At 38.0% G+C, this 24917-nt stretch overlaps 1 protein-coding gene and 1 long non-coding RNA gene across 3 annotated transcripts in view; one reads left to right on the forward strand and one right to left on the reverse strand.

The window, feature by feature from the left end:
- The window catches only part of NR6A1 (nuclear receptor subfamily 6 group A member 1), a 215463-nt gene that overhangs the window by 55172 nt on the left and 135374 nt on the right, over positions 1-24917 (forward strand). The window lies entirely within an intron of this gene.
- The window catches only part of LOC136163790 (uncharacterized), a 48283-nt gene that overhangs the window by 3965 nt on the left and 19401 nt on the right, over positions 1-24917 (reverse strand). Inside the window, exon 2 of the long non-coding RNA XR_010662292.1 lies at positions 9283-9388. This is a non-coding gene — a long non-coding RNA (uncharacterized lncRNA). The remainder of the gene's footprint in view (positions 1-9282; positions 9389-24917) is intronic.

The raw sequence follows: 24917 nt of genomic DNA on the forward strand, positions 1-24917 counted from the left end.
AGACATCTGGGAAGATAATACACTGAGTAGAATGATTGAGGGGGCCAACTGGTGGACCTTAGTTTTCTCTCTTTTGTAGAATTTTCAGTGACTCCATAGGACCAAAAAAAAAAAAAAAAAAATTCAAAAAGCAACCTAAACCAACAGCTTAAATGCCTTTTTGAGATATCCTTTTCATTCTGTCTATTTCTGCTGCCTCACTTTCAGCTTAGCTCTTTTGTGCAACAGATTTCTATTTGTTTCTTTCAGGGTCTTTTCCCTTTCTCCTGCTTCATCTGCTTGGTGAGTCTTACCTAAGTTTTGCTTTCATTATTGCCTTTCAGAGCTCAACACCAGTTTTAAACTTTTCTGCCTGGCTCACAAGGCTGTCTGTAATTTACCCTTTTATTTTTTCAGTGCTGCTCTTCATGACACCTTAACATAGTCTCTGGACTATTCTCCTCTTGTCCCCTATAGATGCTGCATGTTTTCTCTGTTGCAGATATTTACTTATAAGTCTCATTTGTAGGAAACACCCTCAGACTCACATAATTGTCTTTCTTCCTGTGTGTGGGTGTGCTCAATTGTGTCCAGCTCTTTGTGTTGCTGTTTTGGTGCTGTTGCAGGAGGAGATGAGTGTGTGTCCTTCTACTCCGCCATCTTGAACTGGAAGATACTTGTCCTTGTTACATGTTAGCCACCCAATTTTTTTTGTAACTTAAAAATGTTATTTATAAGCCACTAAATTGATTTCAAAACCTACCAAAGGGGCATCCTGAACTTTGAAAGCTATATAGGGGAGAAATCTGAGGCTCAGAGAGGTTATGATTAGTCGAGTGTCACATAGCAAGGAAGTATCAGAGCTGGTACTTAAACCATTGTTTCTAAAGCCCTTACTTGTTACATTGTATAGCTTTCCTAGTGATGATAAGGTTCAGTGAATCTGAACAAAAATAAAACACCTTCAGTTCAGTTCAGTTCAGTCACTCAGTCGTGTCCGACTCTTTGCAACCCCACGAATGGCAGCATATATAACCTTTAAATAATGATTATGTGTGTGTGTGCTCAGTCTCTTCGTGATTCTGTGGACTGTAGCCTGCCAGGCTCCTCTGTCCATGGGATTCTCTAGGCAAGAATACTGAAGTGGGTTGCCATGCCCTTCTCTAGGGGATCTTCCCGGCCCAGGAATTGAACCCGTATCTCCTGCATTGGCAGATGGGTTCTTTACTTCTAGCGCCACCTGGGAAGCCCCTCCCTTCCTGAAGCACTTGGTTTTATCCAGTAGAAACTAAGAGGGTTTCGGTGACTGAAATATGCAATTTTTTCATTGGCATATGTAAAGACAACTGATTCTCTGGGTAAATAAATAGCATGCTTGTTTAGTTGTACATTTTTCAAAGAACACATCAGACCTTCTTTTCTAAGATTTTCAGAAACTTTGGAAATAATTGGTGGTTGAAAGTAAATGCCTATAAAATGCATGGCATCCTGAAAAACAGCAGTATGTGATTTATCTCTTATGTGACCACCAGTATGAAAGAAAACTTTTTGATTTCTGTGAAGGCTTCAAGGGTGGGACAGTTAAATCTGTATTTAACTTTGTTCATTCATTAGGTTTTTTAGGTAGGTTTTAGATTTTGAGAGCTCATAAATATATCTGTGTAAAATGTCAGACACAATTTGATGTGTTTGGCTGCCACAACTGGTGCAAAGTTGTATTTACTCTGAAAAGAGATACTCAGTAGCAACATAAGTATACCTTTTCTGTACTCAGAAGACCAGTGGCAGTATCAAATGGCAGCAGAGAAGTTTGGGCAATAGTTAAAAGTGGATGACATGAAGTGTGGTGGTTGGAAGCCGATGTTAAGTTGGTGGACTTGGCTTTGCTTCACACCAGCTTTCCATGGGGCAAACTACCTGGTGAACTTGTTATAATAAAATACAGATTATAGGACCCTACTTCTGATCTGGAGTAGAATTTAGGAATTTGCATTTTTAAAAGAAACTGTAGATGATTCTGATATGCAGCCAGTTTTAGGAAACATTGGCCTGAACCTCATATTTTCCTGAATTTTTTCCAATTTTCTTTTGGCTTTGATTTTTCTTTTTAGGTCTTGTCTCAATACATCTGCATTTCTCCTTCCTTCCTACCCATGGGGGGAATAATTTCAGAAGGCTGAGTTGACAAGCCTCTTCTCCTACTGCCTTATTTGATTTGACCACCATCACTACCATGAGAATATATCTCGGACTTAAGTGCATGATAAATTATTCATGACCAAAGTGCTTGTTTTCCTGTCATTATCATGAAAGATTTAGTGACTCATCTCATCTTATTTTAAAGGATTCAGAGTTGATAGTACATTTTAATTTTTCTTAAGAGAAATGTGAATCTCCCATCTCACTTGTTTTTTTCTCTTAACTTGAAGAATGTGGCTTGCAAAGTTCAGAATGAATGGACCTTATAATTTTGGTCAAAAGAGAATATTTAAATATATTTGTGGCTTCCCTGGTAGCTCAGTGGCAGAGAATCTGTCTGCCAACGCAGGAGACTCAGGTTTGATCCCTGATCCGAGAAGATCCCACATGCTGTGGGGCAACTAAGCCGTGCGCCACAGCTACTAAGCCTGTGCTCCTCAACAAGAGAAGCCACGGCAATGAGAAGCTCAAGTACTGTGACAGAGAGTAGTCCCCACTTGCCACAGCTAGAGAAGAAGCCTTGCACAAAGATCCAGCAACAAAGACCCAGCACAACCAAAAATAATAAATAAAAGAATAGAGAATATGTATTCGAACAGTAATAACCAAGGTGTTCATACTAAGGCATACTACATAGTCATTTAAAAGAATGAGTGCAGTATAATAAGATTGTTTTGGAAGGCTGTCTATATTGTATAGCTGAGTGAATAAAGCAGATTGTGTGGGAATAAGTTACAAACAATCCTAATGGAGGTGATGGAATTCTAGCTGAGCTATTTCAAATCTTAAAAGAGGGTGCTGTTAAAGTGCTGCACTCAGTATGTCAGCAAATTTGGAAAATTCAGCAGTGGCCACAGATCTGGAAAAGGTCAGTTTTCATTCCAATCTCAAAGAAGGGCAATGCCAAAGAATGTTTAAACTACTGTACAGTTGCCCTCATTTTACATACTAGCAAGGTTATGCTCAGAATCCTACAAGCTGGGCTTCAACAGTACGTGAACTGAGAAATTCCAGATTGTCAAGCTGGATTTAGAAAACGTAGAGGAACTAGAGGTCAAATTGCCAACATTCATTGGATCTTGGGGAAAGCAAGGGAATTCTAGAAAAACGTCTGCTTCATTGACTACGCTAAAGCCTTTGACTGTCTGGACTACAACAAACTGTGGAAAATTCTTAAAGAGATGGCAGTACCAGACCACCTTACCTGTTGTCAAGAAGCAACAGAACCGGACATGGAACAACTGACTGGTTCAGAATTGGGAAAGGAGTATGACAAGGCTATATACTGTTACCTTGCTTATTTAACTTCTGTGAAAAGTACATCATGGAGAATGCCGTGCTGGATGAATCCCTGGTTGGAATCAAGATTGCTGAGAGAAATATCAGCAACCTCAGACTTGCAGATGATACTGCTCTAGTGGCAAAAAGTGAAGAGGAATGAAAGAGCCTCTTGATGAAGTTGAAAGAAGAGAGTGAAAAAGCTGACTTGAAACTCAACGTTCAAAAAACTAAGATCATGGCATCCAGTCCCATCACTTCATAAGTAGAAGGAAAAAGTGGAAGCAGCGGCAAGTTTTATATTCTTGGGCTCCAGAATCACTGAGGATAGTGAGTGCAACCATGAAATTAAAAGATGCTTGCTCCTTGGAAGGAAAGCTATGACAAACCTAGTCAGTGTATTCAAAAGGAGAGACATCACTTTGTCAACAAAGGTCTGTAAAGCTATAGTTTTTCCAGTAGTCATACACAGATGTGAGAGTTGGACCATAAGAAAGGCTGAGCCCTGAAGTATTGATGCCTTTGAACTGTGGTGCTGGAGAAGACTCCTGAAAGTTCCTTGGATGGCAAGGAGATCAAACCAGTCAACCTTAAAGGAAATCTACCCTGAATATTCACTGGAAGGACTGATGCTTAAAGTGCAATTCTTTGGCCACCTGATGCAAAGAGCCAACTCATTGGAAAAGACCCTGATGCTGGGAAAGATGGAAAGCAAAAGGAGAAATGGGCAGCAGAGGATGAGATGTTTAGATAGCATCCTTGACTCAGTGGACATGAATTTGAGCAAACTTTGGGAGATAGTGGAGGACAGAGGAACCTGGCATGCTGCAGTCAGTGGGGGTCACAAAGAGTCAGACACGACTTAGCAACTGAACAACAACATGGGAGTAAATGTAAAATGAGGTAGTTTTGAGGAGCTCCTGGGTTGCCTAGTCATTAGGATTCTAGGGTTTCACTTCCTTTCAATCCCTGGTCAGGGGACTGAGATCTTGTAAGGCATGCAGCGTGGCAAAAAATAAAATAAAATGAGGTGGTTTCTATTTCAAGCCACCCTCCAAAAAACCACAAAGTTGTGCTGTTTGTATGTTCATGGGTAAAGGTCTTCAAGGAAATTAAATAGTTTGCTCATGATATTTATTTATTATTTTAGTAGTAGATAATACAACAAGTAGTTTATTATATTATATTTATTATTTAAAATAAATTATTAAACTGATTTATTTATACTTATAGGTGATTTCCATTAAGGAAAGAGATTGCAGATGATGAGAAAATGAATTTTCAGGTTTTATTTAATGTTTCTGTATTTGAATGTTAAATAATGAGCATTGATTCTTTTTAATTTAAAAATTATGAAAGCATTGTTTTTAAATTATGGTGTGATGGTCATTCTTTCTATAAAATATTTCCTTAACTCAGAACATCTTTAAAGAAAAAAAGGTATAAAAAATGTATTAGGAATTTAGAGGGTTTATTCCATATTAAAATTAAAGAGAGCCTTTAGACAGTGTGTTGGAAAAAGCAGCACCTCCCACCCAGCACAGTAGCAGATACACTTGGATGATTCTCTGCACATCCTTTTGCCTCCCTTGGGTTGTTTGGTCCGCAGTTTGCATTCATTGATCAGTGAGTTGATTCAAAGTCAAACCCACCGACAGCAATGAATGTTGAGTGCAGCCATCAGTGTTTTCAGTTCGTAGGGTTGCCTTGGCCTATCCCAACTCCTGACTCTTCTTTTCTGGGTTTTTGAGGTGTGTGTCTGATATCTCTCTTAGTATCCAACCATTGAGAATCCACATGATTATAGATGACATCAGTGGTAGGGCTGTGAGAAACTATGGTTCAGGGAATGGAGGGAGCGCCTGGAAAAGCTCACGGGTACCTCTGTGACCACACAGGCAGCGCTTACACACTGGTAGGTGTAAGAAGAGGAGAACCTGGTTCTTCTTCTGTGTTTTGAACTGAGAAATACTAGTGCCTTTCAAGGTAAATTAGCACAGATTATGCTTTAGGTTAAGTAATAATAATAGCTTACATATACTGAGCATTTGTTGTTTGCTAGTAATGGTACAAAGCACTATATATATTATTGTATCTCAAACTCTAATAAGGTAGGTGTACTTATTATCTCCCATGAACCTGAGGAAATCGAGACTCAGACACTCACCGGGGTCACATAGCTAGGGAGTTGAAGCAAGATTCATCCCAGATCCTTCTGACTCCTGACCTGACTTTTTGCTTGACTTTAATGAACATTTAAATAAGCTCATGTGTGGATGGAAGTGGTGAGGCAGTTACTGCTTTCAAACAGCTCGTATCCTAATGGGGCTGTCAAAACTTAACCACATTAACTATAATTGAGGTGGAATGTGTTAAGAGCTGTGCAGACATTGGACAGTTTTGTGCTATTTTTGCTTATTAAATCCTCCTCTTGTTCCTAATTAAAGGTTTTGAGGGAACATGGGAGAAATGGCTGTAAAGTACTTAATTAGATTTCACTTCAAAATGAAATACGTGTTTTTAATAAATCTCTTCTTGCTATTTCTCATCAGAATGGCCTATTTTTAGGAGACATTTAAAAACAGTATTATGGAGCTTTTCTTATCTTGTTGAAATGAAATAACCACAACAAAAAGCAAGGAACAATGAGCAAGAGAAAGAGGAGAGCTGTTAAAAAATTAACTGGACCACCTTTGGGGTTTGGGGAGCAGAACTGGTTTTGGTGATCTCACGTGACATGTGAAGGTACACTGTGCTTCTTTGCTTCAGGAAATATAGTGTTGTCTGTAAGGAACCCAAGGTACAGTCAACGGTCGGTGGTTTTTTCAAATCCCAAACTCACCGACAGCGTTGAATGTTCCTTGGAGTCCTCTGAAGACTGGGTCCTGGCCCTGGCAGTCCTTCTTCAGCCTGCACCCGTGTTCCAAGAGCCAGTGAGCCGAGAGACCACTGGTGATGGAGCTTCTCACATTCCAAGGTGAAAGTATTTAAGAAATCTTTGTGTACAGCCCAGAGCTAATGAACTTCGGGATTGTGAGGCTGCAGTTACTTATAAGCAGACTAAATGGATATCTGAGAAAAAACTTTGAATAGTATTATTTCATAATTCTGAAAATATCAAGTATCCCATTTTATAGTAGTACCTTAATTATTAAAGGGCATGGATAATAAAGAAATTAACATATATATTGAGGATTTAATGTATACTGAGATTTATATATTTTTAACCTCCTTAAATTATCAACCCAATTTGATCTTATGAAAAAGCTGAGTCTTAGAGAAATCAAACGATTTGTCCAAAGTTACATAGCCAGGAGTCAACGTTACAAGCTGGAACTTGAGTACCGGACTTCATGATAGTGAAAACTGCCGTGATGCTTACTCCGTTGACCACCTCAAACTTGGCTGTTGTATATATGGGGTCAACACTTGCAGTGAGAGCTAAGTCAAACAAGTAAACATCCTCTTCTTTTGTTGTTGTTCAGTAGCTAACTCATGTCTGACTCACTGTGATCCCATGGACTTCAGCATGCCAGATTTCCCTGTCCTTCACGATCACCTGGAATTTGCTCACACTCATATGCATTGAGTGGGTGATGCCATCCAGTCATCTCATCCCCTGTTGCCCCCTTCTCTTCCTGCCCTCAATCTTTCCCAGTATTAGGGTCTTTTCCCGCCAGTTGCTCTTTGCATCAGGTGACCAAAGTATTGGAACTTGAGCGTCAATCCTTCCAGTGAATATTTAGAGTTGATTTCCTTTAGGATTGACTGGTTGAATCTCCTTGCAGTCCAAGGAACTTTTAGGAGTCTCCACCACCACCACAGTTCAAAGGCATCAATTCTTTGGGCTCAGCATTCTTTATGGTCCAACTCTCATATCCATACATGACTACTGGAAAAACCATAGCTTTGACCAGATGGACCTTTGTTGGCAAACTAATGTCTTTGCTGTCCAGGTTTGTCATAGCTTTTCTTCCAAGGAGCAAGCATCTTTTAACTTCATGGCTGCAGTGACTGTCCACAGTGATTTTGGAGCCTCAGAAAATAAGATCTGCCACCATTTCCACTTTTTCAGCATCTATTCACCATGAAGTGATGGGACTGGATACCATAATCTTAGTTTTTTGAATGTTGAGTTTTAAGCCTGCATTTTTCACTCTCCTCTTTTACCTTCGTCAAGAAGCTCTTTAGTTTCTCTTCACATTCTGCCAGTAGAGTGGTGGTATCTGCATTTCTGAGGTTACTGATATTATTTTGTTCCCAGCAATCTTGATTTCACCTTGAGCTTCATTCAGCCCAGCGTTTCGCATGATGTACCCTGCATGTAGGTTAAATAAGCAGGGTGACAGTAGACAGCCTTGACATACTCCTTTCTCAATTTCCCCAACACTTTCCTGGTGGCTCAGACAGTAAAGAATCTGTCTGCAATGCAGGAGACCTGTATTCGATCTTTGGGTTGGGACGATCCCTTGGAGAAAGGAATCTTCTTTTTGTTTGCTTGTTAGTAATAGCCGGTGAAATGTTTCATAGAAGAAGATGAAAAAAAATTGACCTTTATAATTGATGATCTCTCTAGCTGAGATCCTAAATCACCAAGTTATCATAGAGGTTCAGGGGTAGTCTTCAAGTTATTTTCAATAATGAAAAAACAAAAAAGTAAAAAACACTGCTACCTAGTAGAAAGCCTGCATTTCTTCTTAGTAAGGTCACAGAGAGTAACTAAAATGTCAGGTGTCTTAGCTTTGGGCAGAAATGCTGTCAGTGCATTGTAGACATATTGGTTATTTTTTATTACCTGTTGAATATCCTTGATGAAAAACTTGGAAAATGATTAATTACATAGAATTTTTCAGAGTATAGGATTTATAACAGGAAGGATCCAGACATGCCCTGTAGAAAAGAGGGCTTACAGAACTGCTGACTGAATTGAGGTTAATCTTTAATCAGGAATAATTATTATCATTGCTTTAAGTTTAAATATTAAAGGTTGACTGTTCTCAAATTCATTTTTAAATAGCCAAATGGTAGACATTAAAAAATATCAACCACTGAGAATTTGGTTTGAATGTAAGCTATTTACATTCTACATCAGATTAATTATTTTACCCTCTGTCAAAATACTTCAGTTAGCCAGCTTTATTGAGTCCTCAGTGTTAGGACAGTAAGTTGTATATAAGAGACAACAAAAAAATCAAGCAACTGTTACTGTATAGTATTTTAAAAACTCTTTAATGGATTTATTTTGAATGGTCTTCCCATTGGGCTGATAATATGAAGAGAAGTCAGTGCCTTATTCCATTTTGATAAATAATCAGGCTTTATTTAAAAAAAAAAAAACTGACCTCTGCTACCCCAAACCATTAGCCGTTTGCAAAATATCGTTTCTTAAATTCATGACATTCTAAGAGGAATTCTTTTCATAGACTTGAAAAACTAGAGAAGAGTAAAAGGTAAGTTTCTAAAGTGACGTGGGGTGTTTTCCATTGACATAATTAATTTTTAGGGCAGTAAAGGTCTTCATTATCTTCATTCCTTCAATTTACTTTAAATCCTTATGTTTAGTTTTTATCATCAAGCAAGTTTAAGGCACAGATTGGATCTTTTAAATGAGTTTGTCTAAGAGATGTGTATGCTCAATGCGAGGATAAAGTCTAGGGGTTAAAAGCAGATAAGGGTTAAATTAGCCAGATTATAGAAGCTATACTTTTTACAGTTTTACTTTTATACTACACATTTGATAGATTAGTCCAAATTAATAAATTGATTTAGACTGATTTTGAGTAGTTTGTCAAGACTCACTATGCCATCATTTAGTGTTTTACTTACCTCCTTTCTTTCCTTTTCCAGAGATACTACGAAATATTGTGAAACCCACATGCTTTGGCTTGGAGATGCAAATGTTTTCATAGTCCTCTTGAGGCCTCTTGATATACTTGAAAGAAACAAGAAGCATAAACTTGTTAGAGCAATGTATATTTGAGAGATTAGTAGCATAGAAGAGGAGTCACTGTCTTAGGTGGCTTTCTGCCCATACACTTCCCAAGCACTTATTCAGGGAATATGTCTAGAAGTGTCGAGGGTAATGTTGCTGTTCTTGAGGACAAAGTCTTAAGTTATAAAGATGACAACAAAATGTCAGCGTGAATCCATGTCCCTCTTAGCCAAGGTGCCAGTGTTCTGTTTCATTCATTTACTAACTCAACAGCGGCATCTTTTCTAGGAATTCCTTCTCTACATGGAGCCCAGTGTCTACCCAGAGAACTAGACATAGACACAGCTGATGACAGAGGATATGTTGCCGAAATGGTATGAATATATTTAGGGAGAATAGAGAAAAGCAGGGTTAATTCTGCCTAGGAGTGCCCAGAAAGGTATACCTAACTGGTCATGTCTCGTCTGGGCCATGATAGAACCTTTGCTAGAGAAGGAGGAATAGTCCAATAGAGAGAAAGCTCTCCACAGGAAACCCTCGAGGCAGGAAGGTTCAGGTGACGCGGAAGTGTTGGAAGTAACCCCCAGAGCGTCGGTCTGCTCGTCGTTCAGATGCAGGACAAAGAGTACTGGCTCTTGCTGTGCACACAGCTGTGAAAATCACAGGAGGTTATGTATCTGAAAGTAGCATGCAAATGAAATTGCTTGGTCTGTCTTCTCATTGGTTTTGGCTCATATGTGTGCTAAAATAGAATAAATGAAGTACCTCATCATGATAGACTTTTCCAATTGGATTTTTATTTGGCTTTCTTTTTTTTCCCTTTAAAGTGACCATGTTGTTTGTTCAGTGGTGTCCTGACTCTGTGACCCCATGAACTGCAACACTCCAGGCTTCCCTGTCCTTTACAGTCTCCTGGAGTTTACGCAAACTCCTGTCCATTGAGTTGATAATACCATCTAACCATCTCATCCTCTGTTGCTCCCTTCCCCTGCCCTCAGTCTTTCCCAGCATCAGGGTCTTTTCCAATGAGTCAGCTCTTCAGATCAGGTGGCCAAAGTATTGGAGCTTCAGCATCAGTCTTTCCAATGAATATTCAGGACTGATTTCCTGTAGGATGGATGGGTTTGATCTCCTTACAATCCAAGAAACTTTCAGGAATCTTCTCTAGCACCACAATTCAAGAGCATCAGTTCTTCGACCCTCAGCCTTCTTTGTTGTCCAACTCTCACATCGGTACATGACTACTGGAAAAATCATAGCTTTGACTATATGGACCTTTGTCGGCAAAGTGATGTCTGCTTTTTAATATGCTCTCTGGGTTTGTCATGGCTTTCCTTCCAAGGAGCAAGCGTCTTTTAATTTTATGACTGCAGTCACCTTTTGCAGTGATTTTGGAGCCCAAGAAAATAAAGTTTGTCACCGTTGCCATTGTTTGCTCTTCTGTTTGCCATAAAGTGATGGGACTAGATGCCATGATCTTCATTTTTTGAACGTTGAGCTTTAAGCCAGTGTTTTCACTCTCCTCTTTCACTTTCATCAAGAGGCTCTTTAGTTCCTCTTCACTTTCTGCCATTAGGTTGATGTCATCTGCATATCTGAGATTGATATTTCTCCCAGCAGTCTTGATTACAGCTTCAGCTTCACCCAGCCTGGCATTTCATGTGATGTACTCTATATGTAAGTTAAACAAGCAGAGTGGCAGTATACAGCCTTGACATACTCATTTCCCAGTTTTGAACCAGTTCATTGTCCCATCTTCATTACTAACTGTTGTTTCTTGACCTTCATACAGGTTTCTCAGAAGGCTGCTAAGGTGGTCTGGTATTCCCATCTCTTGAAGAATTTTCCACAGTTTGTTGTGATCCACACAGTCAAAGGCTTTAGTGTAGTCAATGAAACAGAAGTAGATGTTTTTCTGGAATTCCCTTGCTTTTTTCATGATCCAATGGATGTTGACAATTTGATCTCTCTGGTTCCTCTGTCTTATCTAAATCCATCTTGTACATCTGGAAATTCTCAGTTCAAGTAGTGGTGAAGCCTAACTTGAAGGATTTTGAGCATGACCTTGCTAGCATGTGAAATGAGTACAACTGTGCAATAGTTTGAACATTCTTTGGCATTGCCCTTCTTCGGGATTGAAGTGAAAACACCTTTTCTAGTCCTGTGACCACTGCTGAGTTTTACAAATTTGCTGCCGTATTGAGTGCAGCACTTTAACAGCATCTTCTTTTAGGATTTGAAATAGCTCAACTGAATTGCATCACCTCCACTAGCTTTGTTCATAGTGATGCTTACTAAGGCCTACTTGACTTCATACTCCAGGCTGTCTGATTCTAGGTCAGTGATCACACCATTGTGATTATCCAGATCATTAACACCTTTTTTGTACAGTTCTCTGTATATCCTTGCCACCCCTTCTTAATATCTTCTGCTTCTGTTAGGTCCAAACCGTTTCTGTCCTTTATAGTGCCCATCTTTGCATAAAGTGACCATAGTTTACATTTTTTGGCCATAGTTTACATCTTTGCACAAAGTGACAATAGTTTACATTTTTCATATATTAATTGGGGAAGCAATATTAAAAGAGCACAAACTTTGGGGCCAGAATCTTGACTTTGCAACTTATTAGCTATGTGACCTTACTTAACCACTTTGTTTCTCTTTCCTTATCTATAAAATGGAGATCATGGTAGTATCTATGTCATGGGACTGTTCTGAGGACTAAATGAGATGATGTGAAAGCACATGGCACATCTTAAAAACTATGTGTATTTTTTATGTTATTGCAAAATGATTTAAATTGTTAAAAATAATTTTTAAGTGTTATTTACATGTTACTAAATAAAATTACATATTTTGCTCAGAATTTGGTTTTTGTGCATATATACTAATGTAAAAGCCTTCTTTTATAAGTAGTATAATGTCTGACTTGCTAATACATTAGTATGCATATGTGTATGTGTGTTTTAAAGACATTTTTGAAAACAGTGCTGTACCACTTTAGTTTTGACCTTATGTAAAGTTTTTAATCTGTAAACTTCAATTTCTTTAATCTGTAAAAATGAGAATGTTAGTACCTATCTCATATTGATTGTGAGGATTAAGTTGGGTATATTAATATAATTTAAAACTCTGGAAAGCTATGGATTCTCTATCTAAATAGATGCACATAAGCACAAAAATTAAATGGAGTTTCAGTTTTGGAATCTAAGAACACATCCATAGACTCATTATGAACTTCAGGTTGAGAAATTCAGACTGGAGTTTTAGACCAAGGTTTTGCAGTCTAGTCTTGTCTCTGCTATAATATCACTAGTTTCGGAAGTCTCAGCCTCCATCTTATTAGGAATGGCTCACTGTCAGCCTCCATCTTATTAGGAATGGCTACATGCCAGCAGTAATGTAGACTCACTGTCATCTAGTTACACCTTTCCCTGTGGTGTAACCTGTGCAATGTAACCTGGGACAGTGATAACTATAAAGATGTAATGTGATGATGGTTTCTGGGAAAGTGAATATTTCAACTTCATTGTTTTGTACTGATTGCAGTTACAAATCACTAACTAGTAATTCTGTGGTTATAAAATTAGCAAGAAGTTGCTGGGTGAGAAGTTAACACAAATATTTGAATGAATTTAACTATCTTGCAGTGGTTCCCCATCTTTCCCTTCCCCTTACTTCACCAGCAACCATTTGGTTTAGATCTGATTCCAGCACTATGACTACTAATTCTGACTTGAAATTAGGCTGAAAAATTGTGTTGTTTCAAGGCAAAGCTTATAAAGGAGCCTGCTGAATTCAGAGCATTTACTTCAATGTCAGGAAATGGGGGAAAGAATGTGCCAAGGATTGCAGATGGATGTATATGTGATTATTGCTCTTTATTGTGTTTTGCCCTCCTTGAATTTTTTACCAGGGAGTTGAGATGTAAGAACAGGTTTTTTTCAGCTATTTCAGATGAGTCTAGAAAGTAAGGAAGTAAGAGACCAACTTAGTGGCCAAGTGCTAGAGGCATTATAGGATGCATACTTCAAAGCCTATCAAAATATTATAAGGACCACTTGAATTCTCCTTCACCTCATTACAGTGATTTCATGTGTTTTGAGGTATTACTATTTTATATTGTTTTGCAAACCCACTGGAAACAAGACTTTGTTTTTCCATGGTAAATTAATTCGCAGGCTATCTGTAATCAGTGAACTCTTCTAAGTAATTCTGTACCAAGGTTTGTTGTCTAGCTGAGCTAAATAGTGGAGTACATAAATGAGTTAGGCTTATAAAGTTGTGAAAGAAGTAGGAACCCAAATCATGCAGTAGCTAATATTCATGGGAATTAAGGAATTAGTTGGAGAGATATTGGCTTTTATTTGTGTGTGAAAAGTGTTGGCAGAGATTTTTAAAAGTCATATAGAGTAACAAGCATGTGTTTTGCAACAACCAGTTAGTGAAGTAAACAAGAACAGTGAACAGAAGACTCAAAATCCTTTTTTATAATGAAACCCTGTTGATACTTTAGTAATATAAGACTGATTTCTCCTCTGGCCTATTTTATTTTATTGGGTTAAAAATCTACTCATATGGTACTTTATGCTTTAAAAACTTGACATCTATTTTTATAACCTTTATGTTGAGGTATCATAAGTTATTAATATATAAATACTAATTAAGTGTATTCCTTCCATAGCTTTTAAGTTATTCATAATATTTAGGGAAAATGCTTCTTAAATGTTGCTTTTCTTAACTATTTCCAGAAAATGGTTGAATCTTTGTAAAGTATGTCTTAAAAGTTTTATTTTTGAGTGTATATTGTCTAGAAAAGCTGTGCTTACTAATTAGATCTACTCTCATAAACAAAATAGTGTATTATGTTTGGTAAGCTATTAATACTTGACAAATGGCTTTTACATTTAATGTCTCCATTGTCAACCTAAAATTAGATAATCCTGATATTTGAGTGAGAATGCTAATAGTGGATAGGTGAAAAAAGTTCTGTGATGAAAGAATAGAAAGTATGTTCCTGTCCATAGTTTTATAACTTTCAAAACTATCAGGTGTCTTAGAGGTCATTTAGTTGAATGATTTTCAAACCTGACTTTACATCAGAATTTAAAGTGGTGTTGGTAGGGAATATCGATTTCTAAAATGCAGACTCCTACGTATCACCCTGGACTTACTAAGTCAGATCCTTAGGGATGAGTTCTGTAGTTTTATCAAGCCCCCAGAGCAGTCTGATGTAACCATTTCATAGACATTTGGTAATCTCTGATTTAGGCCACAATCTGCCTTAACAAATAAGGAAGCAGATGCAGAAGGGAAGCAACCCCAAGTCACCCAGCTGATCAAAATTGAAGTCCTTGACTCCTGTCTGTGTGCTTGCCTGTGTGTGTTGACTTATTTATTCCACACAACTTCTCCACCGTAAAAAGCCAGCTTGTTGCAGGCGTTTCCTTGTCCTCTTGGGCATCTGCAGTGCACTTAAGGTCGTCTGCCTGACAGGTCAAGCATCTCAGCCTTAGGGAGGAACCCAGAACTAGTGCAGACCAGCCCATTGACTTGACTTTGGTACGCTGACCTGCTCCATTTGACTACCTAAGCAATGCTGAGTGCTGTTGCCTTAAAACCGTCCATGGTATGAAATGAGAAATAGCTGTAAGTTATCAAAACTCTGTGAAGGCCCTCCAGGCTCTGACATTTATCAGTTGCTGCTATATTTTAACACTTTCTCTAATCAGAGGTGACTGTTATGGATGGAAGAGGCTTGCCCGACCTCTAGCTGTTCTCTGGGGAGGATTTTATTTTAATTGCCAGTGGGATGTTAGGAATTATTTCTAAAAAGATCAAGAACCTCCAAATTGACTTCAGCTTGGGCTCCTGGCCAAGTGTCCATCCTCAGGAGGGAGTTGGTGTCAGCTGCTGCCATGTGACTTTAGTATTTCAAAAAACCCAAAGCCATTACAGAAGTCTTTCCTGAGTTGGCAGGCAGAAGTAGCACCAGGAATCAAGGTCTGACACATGTCATCAGCCTGGAAAAAGTGGAGTTTGGACACTAATGATGGCTCTTGTCAAGGCTCAGTGTGATAAAGCCAGGGGGACTCAGCTTAGGGGTTAGTTTGCATAAGAGAAGAGTTACAGCTTAGAGAACACCTGCCAAGAGATTTCAGTGCCTCAGTTGTGTGTCAGTAACAAATCCTTCACCCTTGACTCCTGTCACTTCTTTTTAATGGGTGATGGTAAAGTTGCTGGATGGCTAAAGAAGAGAGGCACTTGGTTATGTATCTGGCACATCTCCCAATTTGCTTGTTTTCTTGCTACTTAGTGTAGGACTTAATTTGTGTGTTCATATGCCAGTCTAGTGTATTGTTCTGTCTACATCTGAAGGTGTATTGGGCCAGAGTCACAGGTCCTCTTTTTCTATAAATGCCACTACTGATGACCACGCAAATGTTTTGATTGACAGTTATGAGAAATCTTTTTTTTGCTGGTATATCTCTCTATTAGAAATGTTATTTTCACATCCCATCTCTGCCATTCAGTAGCTCTGTGACTTCTGGTTTAACTTCTGCCTCTCATCTAGAGGTTAGTGATTAATTATACTTACATCACAGGGTTGTGAGAATTAAATGAAAGTAGCAATATATAATACCTAGAACATAACATTCAAATTTCAGTTTCTGTTATTATTGTAGTTGTTTAGTCAGACTTCCTGCTTACTGAGAAGAACAGAATGAGGAGTTTCTAAATTATTGTCTTAGTGAATACATGAATTGTGGTGTAGAATGAATGTAAAATTGAAGTCAGGAGACCCAGTCTTGACTGTGTTATATTTTACTTCAGTTTTCATACTTTTCCATTAAGAAAAATTATATCAACCAAACACAAGGTCAGATCTCTTAAGATCTCTTGCTATACAAAAAAATCTTTGCATTTGCAAAAAATTATTGACGTTTCCAGGAGCTTTTGTTTATTTGGGTTGTAGTTGTCATTTTTTACAATATTAGAATTAAAACTGAGAAATTAATATTAGTTCAAAATAAAATAATAAACCCATTACGTATCAACATAAATTACAGTTTAAAATAAGAAAAATATTAAAAGCAGTTATATTTTGCCCAGAAAACTTAGTGAGAACTGTGGAATTATTTTATATTTTTGCAGCTCTCTTTAATGTCTGGCTTTATGTAAGTTAACTGATTTTTCATATCTGTATGTTTCTGCATCTGCCTTCTATCTGTTTCAATATGTTATTTTGGCTGAGGTATATGAAGAAAATCTGGCATCTGTCCATACATATTGGAGAAGGAGATGGCAACCCACTCCAGTATTCTTGCCTGGAGAGTCCCATGGACAAAGGAGCCTGGTGAGCTAGAGACCACAGGGTCGCAACGAAGTCGGACAGGACTTAGTGACTAAACAACAACAACAAAATCCCTACATATATAGAAAAGGGAGGGGAATTTTTGTAGTTTCTTCAGATAATTATACTTACTATTCTTTGATACTATATCTAATAGTTGGTAGTTTCTTAAAAGTTAAAAGTTGGTAGTTCTTACAAATATCTAATAATATTTTATCTAGTAGTTGGTAGTTTCTTAAAAGTTAGTTCCAGTTTGGCATATGAAACCATACATGAACTTCTTATACTCTGTTCTTTTAAAATCTGCTGGTCCATCTTACACTTTGCATACCCATAAATGGATCTTTGAATACCCATAAATGATTTTGTGACATCATGCATTGGCCATTTGGAAAATATTAATTCACTGAGCTATGTAGATTTTCTGAACATTGACACATTTCATTATATAAATCAAATGAATTTCATTAGTATCACCACTAATGTTATTGAAAATGAAAGTTACTCAGTCGTGTCTGACTCTTTGCAACCCCATGGACTATAGTGTCCATGGAATTCTCCAGGGCAGAATACTGGAGTGGGTAGCCTTTCCCTTCTCCAGGGGATCTTCCCAACCCAGGGATTGAACCCAGGTCTCCTGCATTGCAGGCGGATTCTTTACCAGCTGAGCCACAAGGGAAGCCCAATCTCATTGAAAAAACTTGTAAATACTGGCAAGCCTTGTGAAGCGCACAGTGGCAGATATAAATTAGCCACAATTCTAATTTTTGTTTAAAGGTTTGAATTGTTTCATTGGCTACAAGGATTTGTTAAGTTATTCTCCTTGAAATGGCATGCTCATTTTGTTCACTTTCAAGAAAATATCTGTCAAACATCCAATTCTGAATTACCATAATATTCTGTTAGCTGTTCCTTCAGGTGAATTGGTGATGCATGAAAAAATCGGCTAGTTCAGTATACAGTTCAAACAATAGCTCAAAGTGTGTTTCCTTAGACAACCAATGTGCAGTAGAATTGCTCTATGTGTACTTTCCATTTTGTACACAAGATACAAAAATGTCGTGTACCCATGCATCAAGATTTAATAACCATTAAATCTTACTGCTTCATCAAGGGCATTCTTCAGTTAAAGTGGCTGGAGGAGGTCCTCTCCTCCCTCCCCACCCCCGTGTGTGGCAGTGATGAATACAGTGTCTATCAGTGTATTTTGGTGCCACTACTTTGATGAGTGCTACAATTAAGCAATTAAACTTAACATTGGCTTCATCCCATTAGTGCAAATGTCAGGCCAAAAAGGCAGAATAGTACAGAAATAGTTTTGATCTTCCAGACTCTGTGAAAGGGTCTTGGGGATGTCTGTGAATCACACTTTGAGAACCACTACTGTGGAGTTTCAAATGTTAGGAAACTATAGGCAAATGGGAAAACCTCCTTAATCCCTTGAGAATCAGAGGGCTGCTGTAGAGAAGACAACCCCTGGCATATCGTTTTGGTATCCCCAGAGGGCTCAGTTTACACATAGAGAATCTCAGTAAAGGTTGATCTATCAATGTAGATTGCCTAAATAATATTTCTAGAAATTTCTTTTTTCTGCTGTACTTAAAATGTCAGTTTTTAAATGTTCTCATGGTAAACAGCATGCAGTTTCTAAGTCTTGCTGAGTCTTCTGTTTGTTCAAAGTTAATTATAACAAAGTTAAATTTATTTACCAGATTATCAGATGGACATGTGTCCTATGTGTTTTTTCCTCTCTTTTTGGGTGGATAAAAAGTAAACCCCATGGGATTTGCTCTTGTGATCTTGGGGAAAATAAGCAGTTAAAGAACATACCAAGCGCTGTTCAGATGCAGAGGTTAACAGTACCTGGCATAGAATTCAGTGTTTAGAAGGTATTTGTAATAAATATCTCCTTTTCTTGAGCCTTCTTTCAGTGTCAGTCATTGTTATCCGCCCCCAGCATTACTGATAAATAATTGACATACATCACCATGTTAGTTTAAGGTGTACAGCATAATGATGTGACTTACATGTATTGTGAAATTATTACAATAGGTTTAATTAGCATTCACCATCCATTGTGATTTTATATATATATATATTCAATGTAACACATATATGTAAGTATATACTTACAGTAAAGTTAGTATAAATAGATACAGTATATAAATACTTATTTTATATATATAGTTATAAACTTATATAAATATGTAAATCATTCACATTTAATCTTCATGAAAGTTCCACCAGATATTTGGTATTAACCCTTTATACATGAGACTCTAACAGGGGATGTGATTTTCTCAAAATCACAGAATCTTGGTCTGTCTGGTGCCAAACTTTTAGTAAATGCATATCTGCTTAGAGTGATGAAAGGAGTACAGGCTGGACTGGGTAGAATTAATTATTTTTCCACTGCCAGATTTTTCCTAAATCTTTCCCAGACTTCGCCCCATTATCTCTTCTTTCCTCTTTGGTTCTATAATATTTCTCATGGTGTCCCTTCTTCTGGAGTTGTTTGCAAGGCTTGTCTTTTCTACTATAATGTACCTCAGTGAAAAACATTTTGTTCAGATGTATGTCAGGCACTTGATAAATGTTTATAAACATTAACAGTGAATTAAACTTAATTCATTTTTTATTTAAACAGTATATAAATGAAATAATTTAAATATAAATTGGCTTCCCTGATAGCTTAGTTGGTAAAGAATCCGCCTGCATTGCAGGAGACCCCAGTGTGATTCCTGGGTTGGGAAGATCCCCCTAGAGAAGGGATACGCTACCCACTCCAGTATTCTTGGGCTTCCCCTGTGGCTCAGCTGGTAAATCTGCCTGTAATGCGGGAGACCTGGGTTTGATCCCTGAGTCGGGAAGATCCCCTGGAGAAGAGAAAGGCTACCCACTCCAGTATTCTGGCCTGGAGAATTTCGTGGAGTGTATCCTCCATGGGGTCACGTGACTGAGTGAAGTTCACAAATATATATTAAGTCAATTTACAAAACACACTCAGTATTTCCTTCTGAGATGCAACTAATAACTTTGTAATCTATTTATTCTGAAAGTTGAAGTATGCATCTATTTTGATGGGAGGAGGTGTGTTCAAGTGTTTTATTTTTAGTTCCTAGGTTTGAAGAACAATGAAAAATATGAACATTTTTGTTCATATTGCTACCTTTGATTAAGCAGTGTACTTTTTGGCTTTGAGAGATGGTTCTATGATAAGATAATTGGAGAGAGGTTGCTGACTTGAGTTGAGAAGATACTATATTTACTTTTCAGATGAAGGCAGATGGAAAAAAGTTGTAAAAGTCCAGCTTGCTAATCTTTTTAACATAAGAAATAGTCAGTTTGCAGCTTCATAAATCAACTTGGAGATCAAAGCACCCTCCATAAGATGTCAGTCATGATAAAACCAGTAGCTGGCAGGGGTTATTTATGTCTTCAAAATTAATAGTGATCAGAAGTAGCCAGTATGATAATTGTTCTATTTTTGTACACTCTATAAAAAGATTATTTAAATAGTAACATCTGTGTACAGGACTAACCATAAATGCTTAGCTAGCTTTGTGAGTAGAAACTTAGGTATGGATAAAGGAGGGAGATGAATTGTCAGTTCTTTGTAAACCACATGCAGTTGGGTCTTTGCTTCCTAATATACCCTCAGCTTATCTTTTTGTTTCTAGGAAGTACTTAGGGCTTTATTTCTTCCCTCTAGGGCTTTCTTACTACCTTCTCAAGTTTTTATTTCCACAGTGGAGTCTTAACTAAGATATGAAAGCAAACTGATTAAAGGATTTTATCACAAAGTTCCATCCTTAAGTCTTCTAGAGATACTTGGTTACACAAAATGAATTCTTGAAAATTATGGCTATTTGAAGTAGAATATTTGTGCTGCTCTAGGTTGTTGAGTCAGAGAAGGCAATGGCACCCCACTCCAGTACCCTTGCCTGGAATATCCATGGACGGAGGAGCCTGGTAGGCTGCAGCCCATGGGGTTGCTAAGAGTCAGACACAACAGAGCGACTTCACTTTCACTTTTCGCTTTCATGCATTGGAGAAGGAAATGGCGACGCACTCCAGTGTTCCTGCCTGGAGAATCCCAAGATGGGGGAGTCTGGTGGGCTCCTGTCTATGGGGTCACACAGAGTCACACGACTGAGGTGACTTAGCAGTAGCAGCAGCAGGATGTTGAGCTGAGGAGAAGGTGTTTGTCAGAGCACAGCTTAGTCAGTGTAAATCTAAGGGGGTGAGGAGTGCTGAGGAGGTGAGAGAAGTAACACCCTTTCTTGTGTTGTTTTAGTTAACGCGTGTCCAGCGACACTTCTGATAAGGTCACTGCACTGAGATATCTGTCCTACTCCACTGTTTTCCAGTTGACCCTAGAATTGCTTGGTTTGCATGTACCCAAGTAATTTAATATACATGTTCTCCAGTCACATGACTATTAATTTAACAGTGATGTTTATTGGTAAAAATAGATCAACTCAGTTGCGTCATTTGATTGAAATACTAAAGTCTACAGTAACCAAAGGGTGGTGGTATGTACTTAATACAAATACAAGACTTTACTCGAAAAATCTTGTTGATTAGGGCACTCTAAATTTGTGTGTGTATTAGGTATAATATTACATAGGGATCTGGCCCATTTAGGAGGAATGTCAGCTTCTAGGCGTGAGAACATGACCTTAAAATGGTTGTGAACTTTAAAGAATATATAATTGTAATTGGAGTGGGATTTATTCAGACACTGACAGGCAATAAAAATCAACATATGAAAGGTTTAAAATTTCAGTTGAATAGTCTTTAGGAATGTACAAACTTTCTTATTTAGAAAACTGTCTAGTGTGTTTTCTTTAGGATTTATTTAAATGAAAATGAACTCCACTTTTCGTTTTGGTCACTATTATGCTAGCATTCTCAGTCTTCCGATCCCTTTAAAGTACTGGGGGACTTGTGGGCATTCTAAATATGTAGACTTTTTACCCATTATACTTTTTAGGTCTTTTGCCTGTTTCTACTATTACAACTTTGAGTCTTGCATAATTTTCTTATGTTTAATGTGGCCAAAATATGTTCGATTGAGGTAGTCTTTGGTGAACTATTTAAGAAAACAGAAAAGTAAAGCCTAGATCAAATTAGTAGTGGTGAAAGGAAAACCTAACAAGTTAAGAATAATACTAACTGAATTCAGAATAATAGATACATCAGGAGGAAAAAGTCAAAGGGAATTTGTGATCTGCTGTAAATATTCCATAATTTTGTTCTGGGTGGTGGTTACAAGTATGCATACATATGTAAGAATCAGACTTATGTAACTTAGGGTTTGTTCACCTTACTGTATGTAACCTCAAAAAGTAAAATAATAATCTTTTCTGAAGCAAATGTGGCAAAATCTTGAACATAATGAAATAAAAAATCCTATCACTAAACAAATAAAATTATATCTACTTTAAGAAAGATACAGGTGGTTTTTCATTCTCTCTTCTTTAACCTGTCATCATTTTTCATATTTGGAATTTTGTGTTTTATTGGGTGTTATTGGAGAGGAGAATGAAGTCTTATTTTTGTGCTATCACTGTTGAAAGAGGACAAACCCAGTCTTGATCTTAAAACCATATTATATGTAAATTCTTTTTATTCTTGAATCTGAGTAGAGAAAAGTCAAGACCACTTAGCTGTATTAAGTTCTAATTAAACATCACTTTTAAAGCCTCTATCTTTCATAAGTCTATCTAATACTTACTGAGGATTTGCCATGTACTTGGTATTGTGAGGACTGTCTTGTGGGGGTGATGTTACTATTTCACTTAGCATTTGAAGCTCTGAGGTCAAGTAACTTGTCCAAGTTCTCATGGCTGAAGTAGGGAGGGCTTCCCATTCTTGGCCTCCAAAGGATACCTAAGCTGCCAATGTCAGAGTATAAATATGAAGATAATTAGCATTCTTTGTAACTGACTCTGTTGCCACAAAGGATAATCACTGGTTTAGGAGACATCCATGTACTTTTTGAGATGTCCTTTTAGAGCTTGTATTGAGTGGCCTTTAACATCTCAGAATCATTTCTAACACTTTTTAATACCTTGGCAATATGGCTTTGTCCTTTAAAACAAAATCTGGGGTAAAGGGAAGTGCTTATTTCCCTGTTGTATAAGAAAGGCTATTTGTAGGTCATTTTTTTTTTAAAGGCCAGAAATTCTCTCTCTAAACCACATTAGAACCCATGCCAACTTGGTACAGGGCCCTTACCAGAGTAATGATGTAAGAACTTGAAAAGAGTACACAGTGCAGCGGCCAAAGCTCACACTATTTAATTTCAACACCGTCTGTCTGCCAGCGTCCACAGCTTGATATTTTTTTTCTGTATGAACCAATTTATAATCACATATATTTATCTCTTTGGGGGAGGAAAAATAAAGAATTACTGTTTGATTAACTTACTGCTTTCTGAGGTAATGGTGCTGTTTTGCCTCTCACATACTTCTGACCGTTCCCTCCCACCTAAACTAACCCCCGCCCCCCCACCTCCCAAGTATTTATTCTCCTGGGTCAATTTTTCCAAAATGTAACAGAGAAGGGCAGTTCACACCTTGCCTAATTTATGTTTTGCAAGGAAACCCGTCCCTTTGCATGGTTCATGTGCTACATTCCAACCGTTTGCCAAGTTTTGGACTCTTATCCAAAGTACAGTATTTGAGTATGCAATTACACATACTGGCAACAGCATACTTTTTCCTGGCCTCTCTTAGAGAAAGCTCAAAGCCAGAGGAGCAAATCCAGATGTTCTTGAATCTGGCATCCTTAATTCAGAATTCTAGATGGCAAGACTTTACTTGGAAGTGTACCAGACTTACTCAGCACCTGTTCTTGCTAACATCACATTTTTATGACCAGAGATTCTGGGGTTTGCCTTCTTTGCTGAGCAGAAAGAACAGCACATCTGAGCTGCATGGGAAGAGGCTCTCCATCATTTTAGAGAGATACTTGATTTGCTTCAGCAGGCATGCAGAGGAGGGTAGCCTTGCTTTTGGGGTTAGGTCTGGGATGAGAGCAGGTGCAACTGCAGCTGACACTCATTAATCAAATCTGGCCTTGTTTAATTTTTAAATAGTCTAAAATGTTTTGACATAAACAGAAGTGAACCGTTTAGGGCTCTCTGGCATCTACCATAGTACCTTTTACAAGGGGGAGGTGCTCAGTGACTAAATTCAGTCCCATTTATCGAACACCTTCTGTACGTACTAGATACTGGTGTTAAATAAGATATTTCTTCAAAGATCTGTCTGGTAGGAGGCACAAACTCTTAAACAGATAAATTGCAATTCACTGATTTTACTTGTTGACACAGTTCAGTATTTTGTTCATTTTGTGAGTCAGCTACAAAAAACCAGAACACAGGGTTGATTTCATGACCTAAGAACAAGCATGGGATTTCTTTTTAATTCTAAAGTGTGTTACTTGCTGGCATTTTTGCCTGATTAGATACCTCTTCTGCCTTGCCCAGGAATGATTTGTGGCGTGTGGAAAGAAAATATTAGTATAATGCAGAAAGACATTTCTGAGATAGCTCTAGGATTGATTATTCTGTTCTAAGCAATATTCCCTTATCTAAAGAAGATGTGAGGATGCACCAGTCTCTCTAGCTCACTGTGTAGGTTATCAGGCTGTTGTAAGGTGAAAGTAGGAAAAGTAGTTTCCTTCTCTGTGGAATGTAGGCTTACTTCGTCTGAATTGTTGCACAGTTAGGGCAGAGCCAGAAAGCACATTTACCCCCTAACTATTTCTGGACAGATGAGATCATATTTCCTTATTAGTGATACAGTTCTTGTGTTTAACTTGTTATTCTTTCAGCATTCCTCCCGAATTTTAAGGCTGAGTAGGTGAGTATTTTCATTGAGCTTCTCTTATCCCTAAGAAGAACATTAAATTGCCTGTGTCCAACTTATTACCTCCCCACCTTTTTTTGTGGCTGTGTTGCACAGCTTATGGGATCCTAGCTCCCCAATCAGGGACAGATCCAGGCCCTCAGCAGTGAAAGCAGAGTTCCAACCATTGTACTGCCAGGGAATTCCCTGGAAGTGAAAGTCACTCAGTTGTGTCCAACTCTTTGCGACCCCCATGGACTATACAGTCCGTGGAATTCTCCAGGCCAGAATACTGGAGTGGGTAGCCTATCCCTTC

This window comes from Muntiacus reevesi, chromosome 3, assembly GCF_963930625.1.
Source record: "Muntiacus reevesi chromosome 3, mMunRee1.1, whole genome shotgun sequence".
Taxonomy (NCBI): Eukaryota; Metazoa; Chordata; class Mammalia; order Artiodactyla; family Cervidae; genus Muntiacus; species Muntiacus reevesi.